Source organism: Schistocerca cancellata, chromosome 8 (genome assembly GCF_023864275.1).
Source record: "Schistocerca cancellata isolate TAMUIC-IGC-003103 chromosome 8, iqSchCanc2.1, whole genome shotgun sequence".
Classification (NCBI taxonomy): Eukaryota; Metazoa; Arthropoda; class Insecta; order Orthoptera; family Acrididae; genus Schistocerca; species Schistocerca cancellata.
In genome coordinates, this window is record NC_064633.1 from 405,086,016 (window position 1) to 405,106,564 (window position 20,549).

Sequence of the window (20,549 nt, forward strand, 5' to 3'; positions counted from 1 at the left end):
CAACGGAATTTCAACAGCCAAAATGAAAACTCCCAACATGGAAAACGCCTAAAAACATATGGGAAGAATTCTAAATAGATGACATAGTCATAACAAGCAAAAATCCCATAGAAGTTCTAAACATGAGAACATGCAAATGATTCTTCGAGTCCGTAAGTAAAGATTAAGCCAAGGAACAGAAGGACGACAAAGAGCAAAAATTATAAGATTAGACCCAGATTACTTGAAGATAAACAAAGACTAAATTATTGAACAACTTATCAAAATACAACGGAAAATAGGACAGACCTAGCAAAGGCAATTCAGAAAGCAGTGCGTTGGATTTAACCTCCTAGGTAACGCAAACGTAGATGGCTGAACGCAACTTGTGATAGGGCCACTGGACGTAGAATATTGGCATGGAAGAGGTTTAGCAGGAATAGAACAACAGGAACATGCTACGATTTCCACAAAATCTAGAGAGTATCCTTAAAAGATGTTTGAAGAGTGGAAAGGACATACGACGAAAGTAGACACAATGAAATCGGGAAAGACTGCAAGGGGAATAACACAATTTACAGAATATTTAAGGAAGATATAAAGAATTATCAGTCTCGAAATATCTGCTTCAAAAGAACACATGGATCTCTGGAAACAAATACCAAAGTAAACGGCAAAAATCTTACAAAATACTTTCATAACTGACCCGATTACTAGAAGCCTAAGGATATACTATACGAAATCAATACTAAAACCACATTCGAATTCGCCAACAGTCACAGAGATAGAGGAGATGAAATAAAAAACTACGCAGCTCTGGAGGAAACGGAACTATCTCCGTAATATAGAAACTCAAAGGCGAAAAAGGCACAAAGGAAAATTATAAAATTCTAACAGAAATATTGACTACAGGGAAATTTCCACAAGAATAAAAATACAGAATTATCTCGGTACTTACAGTCACTTACAAAATTCTCTCCAACTCATTCCTTAGAACCAGAAGCTAGTACAAATGCCAAGCAAGCTTCAGAAAATGAATATCCTTTACTGAACAGTTTTGAAAGCTGTGAACGCTGCTGAAAGTCAGAGAGAAAGCCTACAACTTCTTAATGAGGAGATTTCCTTTGATAGGCTAGAAGGACATGGAATATTCAGAAACACTAGGACACTCATACAACAAACACTTACAGAACCACATTAAAATTAAAGTTGATGGGAGAAATTTCTGAGCCTTTGAAGATACATACAGCGGTTTGGACAAAGAGAAGATCTCCCACCGCTCATATTCAACATGGACATCAATACAGTTATCGGACAACGGGAAGATAAGTAAAAGGGATTCAGTTAGGAAGGACGTGTGTGAATCAGAAAATCATAAAATTCCTGGCATTTGCAAATGACGTGGAAATACTCAGCAACATCAGAGAAGAAGTACCAGAATAATTACATAAAGTTTCCGCCAAAAAAGGTCTAGAGATATCACATATAAAAACGCGTTACATGGGAAGAAGGAACAACATACAAGCGATGCACACAAATTTTTGAAGCTTTATCAGAGTGGAGAAATTCATACATCTTGGGCAATATATCATAATACGAGTATTAAACAACGCATCCAACATACAACGAACAGGAAAACTGTAGAAAGTGTACCAAGTGACATGAACGCACTAAAATAAAGGAAACATTTCGAGGCAGGTCAAACTCAGGCAATAGAGTATAGTTATACCACCAGAAGCGCTCTACACTCCAGAAACGACCAAAGTCGTAGCATCAGGCATCACGAGAAACGAAGAAGTAAAATTATTAGAATATATTTTAGGAGGAGCACACAGAGATGGTATATGGCTGAAGAGATCAGCCAAAGAATTATGCAAACACACAGACTGACTCTTATACATCATCAGAAGCCACTCAATAACATTCTGTGGGCACATATATAGGACACATGCGTAGGATGAACACTAAAAGGATATTTGATTTAGCAGACCTTTCAATTAAGAAAACCCATTTCGTTTCAAGAATTAGAAGAAGACCTTCAACAAGGAGGAATCATTAGGGAAACAATAAACGAAAGAGATAAATTCAGAAACAAAATAAAGAATACGAAATCTGAAGCAAAGAAAAGAATAAAACAGCGAAATACGGGCAGAGTAAAGGAAGTAGTAGCACCGCCAAAGAATGAAGAATGAAATTACAATGACATATAGACCTTTAGCTGCTTACATGCGTTGATAAATATCAACGGGGACAGTTGAAAATGTGTACCCCGACAGGGACTATAGCCTGGAATCTCCTGCTTATATGGCAGACGCTCTACCCCTCGGTGAGCCGCCGATAACACAGGGGATAGCGCGTATGCAGGGACTTGTCTCTGGCACACTCCCCGAAGACCCGCATCCCATCTTACTGTCCACACACTAGATTTATAATAGTGCCCCTGCCCTCTATACTCATTACTCGCGGCAGTCAAACTACAGATTCCCGTAAGTGTTCGGGCAATGTGAGTCCGTGCGCACTGAAGATCATTGGCCGGTAAGCCTTATCTATACGAAGATTGTATCTGTTCTTTCGGATATGTCCTAGGTGTCTCAGACGGACAGAGGTTTTCACCTATTCCGCTGTCTATCGAACAACATTCAAAGTACTTCCTGCATTTCTTCACCTCAAAACCACGTGATTCCTACAGTCGCGGAATCCATAGGTTACCACAGTGTTGCCAGACTGTTGTAAATAAAGGAGAATATGCTGTTGATGAACAGACTCTCTTTTAAGTGTATCTGTTGTGTTTATTAAATTTATGGAAAAAAACTACCAAATCATGGAGCAACCCAACAGGACGACCTGAGAAACTTGTGAATGCGTACAAACTTGCATGGAAGCCGTACCAGATAAGAATAATTTCGAGACGCGCTATATCCAGGCACTACAGTACAATTGTACTACCAGGAGTACTCTATGCATGAGCAATGACCATAATCTGAGGATCAGGCAACAAACAGACACCAAAAAAGTACACAGACATGACAGTAGGGTGCTGAGAGGAATCAGAGAATCTCACGAAAACACAGACAGATTCTTAGACATCATAAAACGTCGACTGACATTCTATAGATGCATACATAGAAAGAATAGCAAAAGATTAACGAAGAGGATATTTGATGTAGCAAACAATTAAATTGAAAAACCAACTGGTTTCAAGAAAAAGATAAAGATCTGGTGACGAGAAATGGCTGAGCCCAAGAAATGCAGCAAGTTCCCGTACGATGACTTATTCGCCTCCACAGAAGCTAACGTTATGCATTCAGATGTTCACCTATTCCGCTCTCTGTCAAACAGCCTTCAAGAAACTTCCCTCCCAGGTAAAAATGCGCTCCGAAAGTGGGTCTAGGAGCTTTTCATCTTAAAAGCACTTGACTTCTACAGCCGCGAAATCGGAAAGTTACCCCTGCGTTGGCAAACTGCTGTAAATTATGAAGGAGAATATATCATTAATGACTGAAGCCTCTGTTATGTGTATCTGTTGTATTTGCTAAGATAAGGCAAAAACGCTACTAACTTATGCACCAAATCCACTGTGTCAAAATGAAGTAATCCACCCCGCACGAAATTCAGATTGAACGTAATGTCACATCACATTCCGTAGCTTTTGATGCAGAAGACAGTGTAGTCGAACGTACGCCACAAGCTGATGCCGTGTTTCCAGACCTCCTGAACGATGTTCACTGACACCTGAGGAAAAGGAATCGAACGGAAATGAGCGGCCGGCCGATGTGACCGTGCGGTTCTAGGCGCTACAGTCTGGAACCGAGCGACCGCTACGGTCGCAGGTTCGAATCCTGCCTCGGGGATGGATGTGAGTGATGTCCTTAGGTTAGTTAGGTTTAAGTAGTTCTAAGTTATAGGCGACTGATGACCTCAGAAGTTAAGTTCCACAGTGCTCAGAGCCATTTGAACCAGAACTGAGGGGATCTTTCTTAACTGAAAAACTTAGTGAGAAGTAAAATTTAGTGCTTCTGTGTGGGTGCATAGCCTCGAAATATTTCGCCCGTTACAGACTATATATTGATATCACTTAATTGCTGTGCTATTGGCCGATATCGACTGCCATGTCATTACCGAGCACATAAGCATTAGCAGTATGCACCATGTATCACGAGATGCGGCGTACATATCAAATTATCGATCTACAAGCGAAGCCACACACGAATAAAAAATTTTCTCTGTATCGAACACAAATGAAGGAGCTGTAAAAGATGAGAAAAGTCCACATTATAGTATAACTTGAGAGCGAAGATTCCATCTTTTCACTGCACTGTCACATCACATCATGTGCGAACCGCAACTTATCTACTAGTAACATCAGTCAGCTTTGCATTTCGTACATGTCACGGTGTTGTGCTGAAATGGAAAGACTGAGTTGTCGTCCTCAAGTTGTACTGTGTTAATATATTCTACATACCATACAGCTGTTTCGTTTGTATTGTTTATTGTACATACAGTTATTCTATTCATTTAGGGCTTCACATTTTCACTGACAATTTGATTCGCATGCCATATTTCGTGCGACATGGTGCTTATTGTTAATGTGAGTGTTCTTTATAATGACGTAGTTGGCGAAACTAGCCAGTATCACAGTAAAAGAATGATATAAATATACAGCCTACAACGTAAAATGCTTTATTTTCGGAAGGAAATGTAACGTCCATTGTGCTTTCAAGGCAGCGTGATAGGACCATTGTTAATCAAAACGTACTCCATTGAGGTTAAGTGACCAGCCAGATAAGAGTTTATCTGTTCAAAGCTATTCGCATACCACTCACTTGGTTGGAAGAAGGTCACATCGGTCTCAACACGTCAAAAAACACAAGGAGACCTGCAAGTGATTGACTCTTAGTATTCATAAAAGTAAAGCTATGCGTGTGAGTGCACAAAGAGAAGTACCATTTGATACAAGAGCGCAGAGGAGTCATGGGAATCAGTTGTAACCATCAAGTGCCTTGGAAAAAAAGGTGGACTGATTTGTTTTGTTATGAAATGACCACATGTATTTATTTTTAATGGAGTAGTGCCAAACATATTAGATGTAAGATCCCTATCGAATATAAGTCACGTATGCTTTGCGTCGCTTCCAAAAAGACCGTTCTGCCTACTCTTGAATATTCATCGTCAAATTAGGACCCTAACAAAGTAGAATGAGACAGAAACAGAGTTGAGTTATTCGGCAGGAGTTTGCTTACGCTGCTCAGTAGGTTCACGCAATTGGCGAACAAACTCCACTAGGAGTCGATACAAAATGAAAAAGATGTGGCGCGTCACAGAAGACCCTTCTCTTATACTCAAGAGTTCATATTTCAAAATGAGTAAGTGATGATATATTTCCTCCATTTTGCATCTCACAAAATCACAACGGTGGGAAAATCAGAGCAATTTGAAAATAAAGCGAAAAGTCGTAAGTAGAAGACTATCGATAATTTCTGTTCCTACACTTTGTCTGCAAATGGCCAGGCAGGGAGAGGTGATTTTCTTATCCTCCATAATTATAACCATTGTACACAAGAGTTTCGAAGACTCAAGGCATTGCGTTTCTCATCCTTCACAATTAAAACCTTGTCGTGTAGGATCGTACATTGAGGATAAAGGTTTAGTAATGTTTCCACAAAGTGAGGCTCAACAGTCATAAAGCATTTCATAAAATGTCTTTTAACCATCATCTACTTATTTGTCCCATTAGCATCTACCGTTTTCGGTTATTAATTATCATCTAGGAAGTAGGGTACAACAGATCAGTTAAAAGTATTCTTTTCAATATTGTCCATTTTCAAAGGAATAGGATGCTTTTAACTAATCTGATGTAGCCTACATCCTCGTTGATGTTTACTGACCGAAAGCGGTGCATGATTAAAGTGACAAACACCTGGTTGTTAAAATGCATTTTATAAGAAAAGATGCTTAGACTTTATCACTCTGTCGGCGAAGAAGGCATCGTACACAGAGACCAACCTAGTATTGGTATAGAATATAGAAAGAAATCAGCCATTTCAGTTTTAACAACTGTCTTCTGCGATTAATGAGAACTACGCAAAACTTGTAGCTGGAAGATGGAATGGGGATTTGAACTGATGCTCTCTCCAATATGAATCCTGTATCTTAAGCAATGCTCTAACTCTATCGGTACATTTTTTTCTGTGTTATGAACTCCGACAAGTGACTGAAACGACGATCATACATCAATATCTAAATTGAATCTATTAGACAATCGAATGTACGGTAAAACTGGAAGAGCTCTACCTACAATTTTTTTGCCGAAAAAACTTGGGCGTTGATAAAGTGCTTAAAGTCTCCGGACTTGCACCATAACTTCGTCGGATCCTCGGAACGCTTTTCTCACTTTTGGCGACGTCCAAGAAAAATGTCCGCCGCTGTCTTCTTGCTACTTGAGACCACTTGTTGTGTGGAGTTGCTTGCAACAAGTCCAGGACAAGTGTTCTTTGTTCCCACGAGGCATATAGAAACGTACGGCAACCACGGGAGCTTTGCCAACCTCTTCCTTGGAAAAAGGCTCACCATTGTACAGAGCGTCGCAGATGAGAAAAGTTTTCTCGCGTCAAGCTCACGGCAACGTGCCCGCTTTTAAGACACCGTGGCTGCGGCGGAGTCAGAGCGTGCCTTTTACAAGGAGACCGATGGATGATTTCTTCAACACTCTACTGATGTAGCTGCAGTTTGTGCTGCTCTCACTCGATTAATGACTGAAATAGTGATTTCAGATTTTTGATGAGCAGCCGAAGCTGTTGTAAGATAAGTCTCTTTTTTAAAAAACTGGAAGTGAACAGCAAATGAAACGTAACAAATTTCACAATGCCGATTGATGCCAACATCACATTTTTAATGAGTAATTTCTCATATATGCAACACTAATAAATGAAGAAGTTAGGTCCTCACATTATTTAAACTAAATTTTCAAATGAAATTTCCAAAAGTACCCACCTCAGTATCAATGCCTCACAAAAAACATATGGAAAATTGCAGGTGTTAAGAAGTCCTCACAATTCATTAAGTACCTCAGTTCCATAAAAAAGTCATAATGAGACAGAGTTCATGAATTTGTACCATAGGTGCGAAAAGATTTATAGCAAATTGCTGTTGGCAGAAAAAAAGTCATTTAATGACAGAACAATATACATTGCATACAATAAAAACAAAGCAGTTTGGAATGTCTTAAGAAAGGAAGCAGGGAGAGACAATCAAGGCATAATGACACACTGATAAGGGAAGAAGATAATGTAATAGACGATCCACACCACCTAGTAAACAATGTGAATGAGCATTTTTTTTTCAATATTACTGAGCAGTTACGGCAAAAAGTCCCCGAAACAGGTATAATACCCTGCAAATAACTGTGTTGCTACCAACCACAGAATACGAATTTAACAAAACTGTACAAAAACTAAAATAGGATGTCAGTAGGGTTAGATGAAGTAACAATGTGTGTTCTAAGCTCTCTTAACATACATAATAAAGAAATCCTCCAAGTCAGGGAAACATCAGGGAATTTTTTAGAGTATTTAAAACAGGTAAAAGTTTCATCTTCATTCAGCGAGGTGGCGCAGTGAATAGCACACTGGACTCGTATTTGAGTGGACGGCCATCCTGATTTAGGCTTTCCGTGATTTTCCTAAATCACTCCAGGTATATTCCGGGATTGTTCCTTTGAAAGGGCTCCGCCCACCTCCTTCCTCATCCTTGGCTAATCCGATGGGACCGATGATCTCGCTGTTTGGTCCCCTACCTCTAAATCCACCAACCAATCTGCTGAAGAAAGGTAACGCAGAAGATATAGAAAATTACCCTTCTCAAAAAATATCAGAATCAGTTAAGGAAGACGGGTTAAAGAATTAATTGAATAAAGTTAACATTTAAAGTGGATCACAGTATTGTTTCTTAAGTGGCAAAAGTACGGAATCAAACGTACTGGAATCCACGAAAATGAAACTTGATGCATGTGACAAAATGAGTGTGTCACAGGCATATTTTTAGAGCTTTCTAGGGCTTCTGCTACTGTTGACCATTAGATTACACTAAATAAATCAGAAGCATTATGAGTAATGCGCATTGCTAATGACTGTCGACATAAAAGTTTTCTGGGTGTGGTACAGCATCAAAATATATAAAACTCTCCTAAATCTTGATAACCTGCCATTGTAGCAACAGTAACCGATATAACAACTGCGCCAAACACTTGTGTTATGTAGGCGTTGCCGACCGCAGCGCGGTATTTTGCCTGTTTACATATCTCGGTATTTGAATACGCTTGCCTATACCAGTTTCCTTGGCTATTCAATGTACTTTTTATATCAACTTCAATACATGACCTTTTCATCTAACGGTGGGACAATTCTCGCTTTGCTTCCGAATTGTCTAGACAACGTTTTTCCGAACGTCAGATGTTACAACGCCAGACGCATACTTTATACACACCACCGTGAATAGTCGTTTTGATTCCATTTGCCCCAAAGGGTTATATCGTCCCTCTCTTTTCTTTAGTATTAAAGTGCTTTGATTTTAACTTATGTTTTGCACGCCCGTAAATGCGGCTTACATATACGCCGACGATAATCAAGGTTCCTACGCAGGCACAAATATTAGTAAGAACGGGTACAGTTTTTCTTGAAACTATTTAATTACAGTATCTACACTCGAGGCTGGCTCAAAGATAATCAAAAGAAGTATGAAATTATCACAAATTTTCCCCGTTAAATTAATTTTGCTAAAACGAGGCGCCTTAACCACCTAGGTAGTGTAAGGACTTACAATCATGATAAATAACTTCATTGATTGCAAGTTGGCTTCATTTTAGGTTTAGCACCTTCCTGACAGAAATAAATTTAACTGAAAACTCAAAAGAATCGTGAGGCATACCTAAGCCTTGTTGTCTGCTGCAGTTAAATCTATCCATGCAAATTCGTAAAAATTCCGATAAAATGAACTTTGTAAATATTAATGCTTGAAAATTATTATTAATCTTAAAAGTATTTGTAATGATCACTTCAGCGTTAAGCCCAATATTTAATATCTGATTAAGTATTACGTAATGGCCACCTGCGTGACAGGACGACAAAAGAGAGCCCAGTGGGCAATCTTCTACAAAACTCAATTATGTGATAATTTTTCACTCAAATTTTTGCATGGGAAGGGAGAGGTTTTGAATAATAACAGTAGAAATTCCCTTTATACCATATATTATTAAAGAAAATACGTTCGTCAAATACTTAGTTCGTCAGAAAGGCTAAGCGACTTCATTACTCAACAGCGGAGACAAAAGTAGTATTTCATATTTGAACAAAGTCTTTCTTAACTTTAATGACATAAGATACCCATGGTTACAAAGAATGTCTTTACATTATATAGTTACTCTTTGATACTAAAATACATATTTTATTAACATTTTGACACGAAAAATATCACATTAATGAGTTGTAGGTTTTCTAGTTATTTGTCGCATTAGCTACGGTGTTTCTCTACAGACATACACTCAGCTTCGTACTTGTTTTTACACTTCGCAATTACACATCAGGTATAGGTGCAGTTAAAATTTTATAGGACTTTCCAGGAGACGTCACAGGGTTTACAAATTCTGATAGATTGTTATCTATCCCTTCTGCCTTATTAAGTTTCAGCCTTCCAAAGCTCTTAAATTCTCTCTCCAATCCTGTATTCCCTATATGTCGTATATTGACTACTACTTCTTCTTTTATCATGTCATCAAATTAATATTCCTTCTCAAAGAGTCCTTCGATGTATTCTATCCGCCTATCTGCTCTCTCTCCTTTGCATTTAACGGTAGAGCTTCTATTGCACTCGTAGTGTTACCACTCTTGCTTCATGATTTTAGAGAAAGTTCCCTTGGCTTTTCTAAGGTCTGAATCATTCCTTCCGACAATTACTTCCTTTTCGAATTCTTCACATGTTTCAGAGGCCATTTTCCATTAACGTCTCTACATTTGTTATTTATTTCGTTTCTAAGCGGCTTTTATTTCTGCATTCCCGGTTTATCCTGAATTTGTTTGCACTTCCTTCTTTTGTCGATCAACTGAAGTATTTCTTCTGTTACCCACAGTTTGTTGCAGAAACTGTCGTTGTACCTATGTTTTTCTTTCCGACTTCGCTGATTGCCCTTTTTAGAAATGTCAATTCCTCTGCAACTGAACTGCCTACTAAACTATTCCTTGTTGTAGTACTTCTAATCTTGGAGAACTTCAAGCGTATCTCTTCATTCGTTAGTGGTTCCCTATCCTACTTCCCTATACGTTGATTTTTTCCGACTAGTCTCTTACACTTCAGCCTACATCACTACTAAATTGTGATCTGAGTCTATAGCTGCTCCTGGGCATGCCTTACAATCCAGTGTCTGATTTCTGACCCTCTGCCTGAGCATGATGTCACCTAACTGAAATATTGCGTGTCTACATGACTTTTCCAAGTAAGCCTTCTCCTCTTGTGATTCTTGAACAGAGTAATCTGCTCCTATCACTATCACTTAATACAGCGTGCAAGACACAAACCCGTGGTTTATTTATGAGGGTCTTTCGGTGTCACCCACAGCATGCAATTTTCACATTACGTGTCTGGATACGTGGGGAGCGTTCTGATTTCGGGAGGGTCAGGACGAGATCAGACGTAAGCCGACAAGATGAGTCGAGACTCATGATCCACCCCTTGCAACAGTAACGACTCTGTCTTCGTATTTTCATTTGCAATAAAATTTCAGATGGTATTGTATTTGTTTCGAATAAATACTACGGTTTCGAAATCTGAACCACCGTATTCAACTTGCTGGAGAATATGGAAAAAACAGATGCTCGTGATAATGTACTGACCAAAAGTTTCTAGCTATATGCCGTGGACATTCAGAAGAATACAACACGCACAACACTGGAGACAGAAAAGCACATTAATAAGAAAATTACTATTCAGTCAGCTGAACAGTTAATGTGCCTAATTTATTGACTTTAGAAAGTGCAGAAATACAAAAAGAAGCCTGAGGATCTGTCTCATGACTATCGGTTTTGCTTTAGTGGAGGTAGACTCACTGCATGGGCAGTTTTTTTGAGTGTAGGTTCGCTGGCGAGTACGCAGTCTGTAGGGGCGAGGGCAGGCTCTGGCGACCTTAGACTACAGCTGACATGGGCGGCCGGAACGTAAACACAGAGCTGCCAAAAGCAGGTGGGAAGTAAAATGGAGGACTCCAGTAATATGCTTTACAACGAGTAGGGAAAAGGGAAAAATCGCAGACACCACACTTCATTTGTGAATACGACTTGTAATGGTGGAATGAGTGCCAGCAACGAAATGTGGCGTAGTATTAACTGCACGAAATTCAGAGCTATGCTTTCGAAACGCCATATACAGTAACCGAATACATGAAAATGAAGCGACAGTGAGAGAAATCCACTAAAAGAGAATCTACAATGATTATGAAAATATCCCCAGCAAACACCTGAAATTTATTTTTGTTTTTCCAGTCTCTGATCACAAAAACATTTGTCCTCAGACTATCGATGTCGGGGAAACAAAATGTAACTGCTGTACAGCGTACGTCTTGTACGCAGTGAATCATGGCATAATAATAGTAATATTTTCATACACATAGGAAACACATACTCAAAACTGTGACGAAGTATACCATTTTAAAATAAATCATCCTACAAAAAAGCCAGAATGACATCATGAAGAGATACAAAAATATTCAGCTACGCACCGTCGAACGTACCTAAAAATGTGGTGGGATCTAGAGCTACAGTGTCTGCAGTTATCATGGAAACGTTACTGTTCATAACACAAAGAAAGAAACACGTTCGTGTCCTAAACTCGCTATATGTCGCTGCCGTACAAATGTTTGATGAGTATGCAACTGAACAAAATACAGTTAAGTGAAACCGGGAAATGGAGAAAAAACTATTCACAGACTACTAGGTATTAAAAGTATTTGCTGTAATGAAATGATTATGCGCCTCTCTTTACCGTTATCGCATCCCCATGTAGCGTGCGGTAGGTGGACAGAGAAACAGTCAACCCACTCTTCAGCCCAAGGACGTGAAAGATGAAAATATGTTAAGTTAAAAGGGCTGATGTTTACCAGAAAATTAAAAAAAATTGTAAATGTGAATTGATGGAAGGTTGCAGGAAAAACTATCTAGATTTTATTTTTTTTATTTAAAACAGGTACACAAAGGTAAAACGAAAGCCATAAGAATACATTTAATACATTTAAAATACAACATAAAACAGTAAAATCAAAAATAAAGTTATTCACTGTCACGAAAATTTGATGGATGTGTCCTGGGAGAAACAAACGTTCAAGTGGAAAAAAATTCAGAGTTCAGTAGAGTGAGGAGCTGGCACATAAGGATGAAGGAGAAGGAATAGATGTTAGGCTACAGGAACGGAGGAGCCTTTTGTTACTCAGATACAAGAAAGTGGAGGAATCTTTCAGGTTACATCCAACAGTTTCGGATGCGTGGAAAATCGAGGAAATTTCATTGCATTTGTAGACTTGAAAAGGCATTCAGCATTATAAAATGGTAGAATATTGTTTCATGACTGATAGGACACATACGTCACATTAAATCAGTACGGAACGCTCATATCTGTCTAATGCTCCCATCTTAATAGAAGTCTTCGGTACTTGAAAGAAAATGTGCTGCGGACCATATAGAAGGTTGCCAGAAATCAAGTGCTATGACGTGTGTTTATAGCTAACAGGGAGTGTCTAATTTACGAAACTCAAATCAAAGGAACATAACCCCTTTCCAACAACATCTTAGTATATGTCGATATTTTGTGAAATCATTATTAGTCAAGACGTCATACACGAAAATAGATAATTAATTCCGACTGTTGCCAGTCACTTTCACATCTGGAAGATACTGAAATGGATTGTTGGAAGACATGAACTGCGTTCAACCTCGATGGTATTTACAAAAAATTTCAACAAAATTATTGCGTAGTACATATTTGAATATAAAGAAACCGTGTCTGAGATGTGTGAATCCACGATACACTGCCTATTACCAACAGAGGCTACACGGGTAGCGGGAGCTGTGAGGAACGGACTGGGTAATTTTTTAGGTTAGATGGTCTCAGGGAACCACAGAAAGGGCGTCCGTCTAAAAGGGGGCAAATAAGACACAGTAAGGTAATTCTAGAAACGATGTGTGTTGTAGTTGTAAATTGTCGTAGCTGCGTTGGAAAAGAACCATAGCTCCAAGCCCTAATAGAAAGCAGTGAAGCTCAAATAGTGCAGAAAACTGGCTAATGCCGGAAATAATTTCAGCTGAATTTTTTTAACACAACCTAACACTGGTCAGAAAGGATAGATTAAGTACAGTTGGTAGTGCAGTGTTTATTTCTGCCAGAAGTAGTTTACCATGTTGTGAAATTTAAGTACATAGTTTCTGCGAAATAGTAGGGGTAGAGGTTATACTTGACAACCGTACATAACTATTAATCGGATAGTTTTACCGACGCCCCGACTCAGAAGATATAGTTGCCAAACAGTTAAAAAAAACCTGAGTCTCGTTGCAAACAAGTACCCCTCTCATACAATTACATTCGGTGGTGACATAAATATACTCTCGATATGCTGAAAAATTATATACGTTTAAAGCTGGTCGCAGGCATAAAACTTCATCCGAAATTGCACTGAATGCTTTCTCAAAAAATTTTGTTGAACAATTTGATACGCCCGATAAACCCGCAGGGCAGAAGAGGTGATCAGAATTGTAGAAAGGGCCAAATAAGGTGGTGGTCAGTTTCACTTCAAATGTTGTAATTTATTGTAATTTCATAACACATTTAAATCAAAACGGCACATAGCCCAATCTTTACAACTACGAGTCTCAAAATCCAATTCTTTCATGGCTGAAGGTCTCCAAACAAGAAATCTTCAAAATCAACGAGATAAATTTAAAGTGACTGAATACACGCAGATAAAATTGCAAATAAATTAATTGTAATATATATGTATATATCAGAACTAGGCTGAAAGCCTCAAGGCAAAAGTGGATAGAACCAACATAAACAAGGTGCAATACTAACAGCTGAAGGCCATAAGTAAATTCAAAATTTTAAAATATATTACCATGATCTTTTAAGGCAGAAGGCCGCAACATTTCCACTCAAGCGGAAATTTTAAGAATAAGGCTTTAAGCGGCTGAAGGCCCACAATTGATTTTTCAAAAATTAAAGAAATAGCTTAAAACTCTAAGTTTTAAGTGGCCGAAAGCTCACTAAATTAAAATTCAACGCAACGACAATAACAGAATTTAAGAATGAGGTTTTAAGCGGCTTAAGGCCCACAATTGATACTCCAAAAATTCTAAATACCTTAAGCCTTTAAGTTTTAAGTGGCCGACTGTGCACTTAATGAAAAGACAGCACAACAACAGTAACTTTCAGCAAAATATCCACTTGCCAGAATTCAAACTTACTTACATGGTCTGAAGACCCTTGATTTACATAAAACTAAAAAGATTTTTTTTCCTTTAAAGCATTGGCTGTAATAGATTACCAACAGAAAATTAATCACCCATCAAAAGGACAGTATAGACAACGGCTCTCTGGCACCTCAGGGGAAGGGGGCCTGCGCCTGTCCTCGAAACATTCCGCTTACTTAGGTGAGGAGTGTGGTGCGCCCAACTACACATGATCTCTCGGCAACCCAACCAAGAGACAGTCGCGGACCGACCGACCAAACGACTTGCTAGCTTCCAATCAGTACATGAAACGGACGTGATTATCCACAACGAAATACGTATTAAGCTGTCAAATCTACACATGGTGTTGGACAGCGAGGCTGCCTGAAATTGCGTTAGTGGCCAGGGCAGGTAACCGGAACACTAACGACCACAAGGCAGGAGATTCCGCTGGTACACTAGAATTTGAAATAAGGTGATAACTCCACCCAAAAAGAACACTGCCTGAATTTACGTCAGTGGCCAGGGCAAGCAACGAGAACACTAATGGCCACAAGGCAGAAAATTCCGCTATTGAACTTGAATTGTAGTGATCCACTAAAGGTAGTTCCACCGCATGGCGGCAGGATTTCACCACTAAAAACACTCGGTGTTGCCTGCCCAATAACTGCGGTGCAGTCACTCATGACAGTGCCACTAAAGCAGAGTTACTAAACACGGTTTTTCCAGACATCCTTCACCAAAGAAGACGAAGTAAATATTACTGAATTCCAGTCAAGAACAATTGTCAAGATGAGGAACATAGAAGTAGATATCCTCGGTGTAGCAAAACAGCTGAAATAATTTAATAAAGGCAAGACATCCGGTCCAGATTGTATACCAGTCAGGTTCCTTTCAGAGTGTGCTGAGACATTAGCTCCATATTTAGCAGTTATATACAACCGCCTCGCTGACATGAAGTTTCGTGCCTAAAGATTGGAAAATTGCTCAAGTTACACCAACACACAGAAAGGGAAATAGGAGTAATCTGCTGTACTAAGGGCCCTTATCACTAACGCCGATTGGCAGTAGGGTTTTGGAACATATGCTGTGTTTGAATATTATAAATTACCTCGAGGAAAACGATTTATTGACACACATCACCGATTCAGAAAGCACCGTTCTTGTGACACACAACAAGCTCTTTATACTCATGAATTAATGAGTGTTATCCACAGGGAGTGTCAAATTGATTTCATATTTTTGGGTTTCCAGAAGGCTTTCGATACCGTTCCTTACAAGTGTCGTCAAACTGCGTGCCTATGGTATATCGCCTCCATTGTGCAACTACGTTCATGATTTCCTGTATGAAAGGTGACAGTTCGTAGCAACAGACGGACAGTTATCGAGTAAACTAAACTCCATCCGAACAAACCTTGGAAGGACAAACTCTACCGACCGGGCGCCGAGGCATACTCAGCGCATTGGCGTCACTGGATGCGGATATCGAGGGGTATGTGGTCAGCACACCGCTCTCCCGCCCGTATGTCAGTTTACGAGACCGGAGCCGCTACTTCTCAGTCAAGTAGCTCCTCAGTTTGCCTCACAAGGGCAGAGTGCACCCCGGTTCCCAACAGCGCTTGGCAGACCGGATAGTAACCAATCCATGTGCTAGCCCAGCTCGAAAGCACTTAAATTCGGTGATCTGCCGGGAACCGGTGTTACCACTTCGTCAAGGCCATTGGCTCATCTGTAATATACTGATTATTCCTTGCTACTGTAGTGTTATCTTGAAGCTGTGAAAAAGGAGGACAGGCACTCTAAGGCGCGGAAGCAAAGACGATGCTGAGGGCAGACGAATCGAGGAGAGATATTGTTACATGAAGTAAACAGTATGGGGAGTGCCTTGCGAAATCGCAGACGCCCTCAGACGCGGTTCCAGGGCGTTGGATACTCTTCAAGGAAGTGACATGTAACTTCAATGTCGTCTAGACACTGTGGTAGGTTGTCACCGTAGTACTTTGTAACCAACAGGCACGTAGTAGTGTATAATGCCAGCTTGATACCAGCCCTGAGAACAGCAACGTCAGTCGGCTCACAAGGGCTAGAAAGAGAGCGAAACCTCCAAAAACTGTTGACGTAGCAGTCCCTGCTCCGGAGAGCCCGAGGCGTGGCTACATGACGTATAACAATAATGTTCAAATGGCTCTCAGCACTATGGGACTCAACATCTGAGGTCATCACAACTTAGAACTACTTAAACCTAACTAACCTAAGGACATCACACACATCCATGCCCAAGGCTGGATTCGAAACTCCGACCATAGCGGTCGCGCAGTTCCAGACTGCAGCGCCTCGAAGCGCTCGGCCCCAACGGCGGAGCAAGCCTTATTAGGCCGAGCGCTTTCAGATGAATAATGTTGATACCAAATATGGACTTAGTTAGTGCAACTGCATTAACATCCCCGCCTTAGGAGTAGTAGAGCGGACCTTACTAAACCGTGATTGGCAGGCACCTGCAAGAGACCTGCGGGATTGGCTTGGTGGCTTTAAGTGTGAAAAACAGTGCCCCCACGCAACTCTTTAAAACCCCTAATAAGAGGTGTCATTTTGGCAGAGTTCTCAGTCAGATGATCTGGGGGCCGAATCCGCGTCGCCTCCAGCCTCGGTCCAGGTCCGCGTAAGTCTGCTCTCTCACTTGGAGTGCCTCAGTGAACAGTGTCACAGTATGTTTTGTTTTGGATCTAAGTTGTTGCCTTTAGATGCTGATAGTGTTTGCTACTGAGGTTAGCGTCAGCTCCTGGGACTTCTGCACTGGCTTCTGTTGTAACAGGGTTATTCATGCTTCTTCTATCCCTAGAACTAGCCTCCAGTGTATTAGTTACACCTGTCTGGAATAAACAACTATTTCAAAACCCTGTTTGTCCAAGAGTCTCCACAAGGAGTTCCCTGGCAAGTCACACCACCTGCATTTCTAGTAAATGGCTGTACCAGTGTTGGTTCAGACAGAAAACAATCAAATGCCTTCACTGTGAATTGTGCTTCTACCTTCTGCTCTGTACCTCTCGGGAGCGCAGACTGACCAGTAACACCTTTTTTTCCTCTCCCACCTACGTCAGGGTGCGGTACAACGACTAATACAGAAGAAATATCCGGCGTTCACCAAGGAAGTGTTTTAGGCCCTGTATTGTTCATGATATATTACCGACGTAGGAGACAATCTGAGTAGCCCTATTAGATTTTTTGCAGCTGATTCTGTCGTTTACCGTCTTGTAAAGTCATCATATGACCAAAACGAATTGGAAAATGATTTAGATAAGATAGCAGTATGGTGCGAAAAGTGGCAGTTGACGTGAATAATGAAAAGTGTGAAGGTATTCAGATCAAATCATTATAAAGAATCCGCCTCAGTTGCCAATTGAAACCGGATGTTGACCTAGGTTTCGGCGCGGATAATCACGTCACGTCTTCTTCGCCCTTTTGGGCGTTCTGTATTAATGTTGGACCATGCCTCTTTAGGCAGTTTGTAGTTTTAGTGTGTTCCGAAGAAGGCGTAGTTATCCGCTCCAAAACCTAGGTCAACATTCGATTTCTAATTGCAATCCAGGCGGATTACTTATAATCATTAAATTATTCACGATTGCTGACGCGCTGCTATGTTAAAAGTTCTCTTATTCACATCAGTACTAAAATGTATCCGTTAAATTTCGATTACGCGATAAGTCACACATATCAGAAGGCTGCAAATTCAACTAAATAATTAGGGACTAGAATTACAATTAAACTAAATTGTATCGATCACATAGGTAATGTTGTGGGTAGAGTAAACCAAAGTCTGCGATCCATTGGCCTTAGAAGGTGCTGCATATCTGCTAAGGAGACTGCTTACACAAAGCTTGTCCGCCGTGTCCTGGAGTATTGCTGTGCATTGTCGGTTCCGTATCAAAAGGGACTGACGGATGACATCAAAAAAGTTTAAAGAAGGGCGGATCATTTTGTATTATAGCGAAATAGGGGAGATAGTGCCACAGACATGATACGTGAATTAGAGTGGCAATCATTAAAAAAAGGCGTTTTTCGTAGTGACGGGATCTTCTCAATCACCAGTCTTCCCTTCCGATTGAGAAAACATTCTGTTGACACCCACCTACATAAGGTGAAATGATCATCACGATAAAATAAGAGAAATCTGGGCGCACACAGAAAAAGTGCTCTTTTTTCCTGCGTGCCGTTTGAGAGTGGAACGGTAGAGAGAAAGCTTGAAGGAGGTTCATTGAACCCTCTGCCAGGCACATTATTGTGAATAGCAGAGTAATCAAGTAGATGTAGATTCTCCCTTTACGCTGTCATTTACTTGTTTCGCGGCAACCTCATTCGATTTCCCCCCCCCCCCCCCCCCATGGCTATTAGATTTTCATCTCACGTTACGTACTGAATTAACCCGTTCAGGATCCTCGTATACTTTTTGATTCTACTGGCGATGTCGGCATGTATACCTGAGCAATGGCTGTCGGCGTTGGTTTGTTGTTAATTCTGTTGAGATCGGCCATGTCACTGAACTATTCACAGTAACTCACTCCCTGCCCACTCTTTCTGCTCATAACAAATCACAACCCCGTTGGACCATTTTGTGCCACTGTTGATACTACCCTACACTCGTTAGATGTGAAAGACTTTTCTTATTTCCATTTCACTTCACTGACTCCTGCTCCCCCCCCCCCCTCACCGCTGTATCTACCTTCTACCCATTAGTTGAAAATTTAGTATTTAACTCATTATGACCTACTTCTTGTCAATACCCTCTCGGAGATTAGAATGAGGGCTAGTTCGTAATATTTTGCCAATTGACAGATTATCTTGAAACTTTTTACAATTACAGGCCACAGCTTCTTTTAATAATAATTATCTGTCTGTACTGTAGTGGTTTCCATTGCCTTATGTAAGCTCATGCCGTTGATCATTTCTGATTATTGTGCTTCTTAGGAGCAGTCTACCACCCCAAGGGGAAGAGAGTGTCATGACACTCTGTCTGCTACACGCCGTCTTTGAAAAGAGTGTTGACAGAACAAGACTGACTTCTTATTCTAGAAGTCATCGGCCGCTATTGCTGATGATTTTTGTTCAAAATTTAATCAGAGGCCATATTCTAACCCCGAATACAGGACGTTTTGATTACTGATCAAAGACCCTACTCATTCCCTTGCGTTTCTTCATTTTGTTCGTCATCGTTCTCGTCATCTGGTCTGGGCGGACGTCACATGATGCCCCTTTTTTATTTCATCATTCAACACTTCACTCAGTATTTGCATTTCAGAGGGCAGCCAGACCAAACGTGCTTAGCTACCGTGCCGGCCCATAGACCACCGATGCCTTTATACCTACACTGTGCTGTAAAATCTATGTTGAATGGTAATTGCCTCTGAAAGAGGGTGGGTAACTTTGAATTATTGGAGGAAGGTAGGAACATATCACTACCAACTGGGTCATGTCTTTTAAAGAACTGTAGTCATACTTACGACATGCCAAAATTAACCCACCTGCAAACCATATCATGATATAAGTGGAGGTCTTATATTTACGTAGCAAATTATCCTAAAAGCCATTGGTTATAACTTAATGTAAGTTTTTAAATGCAAAAAGAGGACAGGGACTATTGAAAATACTGAGTAAATTATAAAGTAAATGTCAACTGCGTACAGTATACCATTTAGAGTAGAGATGGTATTGAATAATTAAAGTGAATTTAAAATACCTAATTAATTTTGACTATGTCACGGGTTCATTCGCTGCCCTATTTGCGCTTTGTTACATCCTGATTTAAATGAATAATAAGTTTATATTGACTAATTATTGCACGACTTGTTATAACGAACGACCACCAGTGACTGCGTTTCGCTGTACAGATACGACAGGATCGCTGTTCAGTGTGGTAGATCATCCGTCCTTAAGCCAGAAGTATTGTAATTAATGTTTGCATTACAAATGTTAGTCGTATCCTTTCTAATGTAAGGACCAACAGCGTTAAATGCACAATATGGGACATAAAATTCAGAGCGAATTCAGTGATAATACTTATCACTTAAGTGTTACATAATTTTTCTGTATATATCAAAT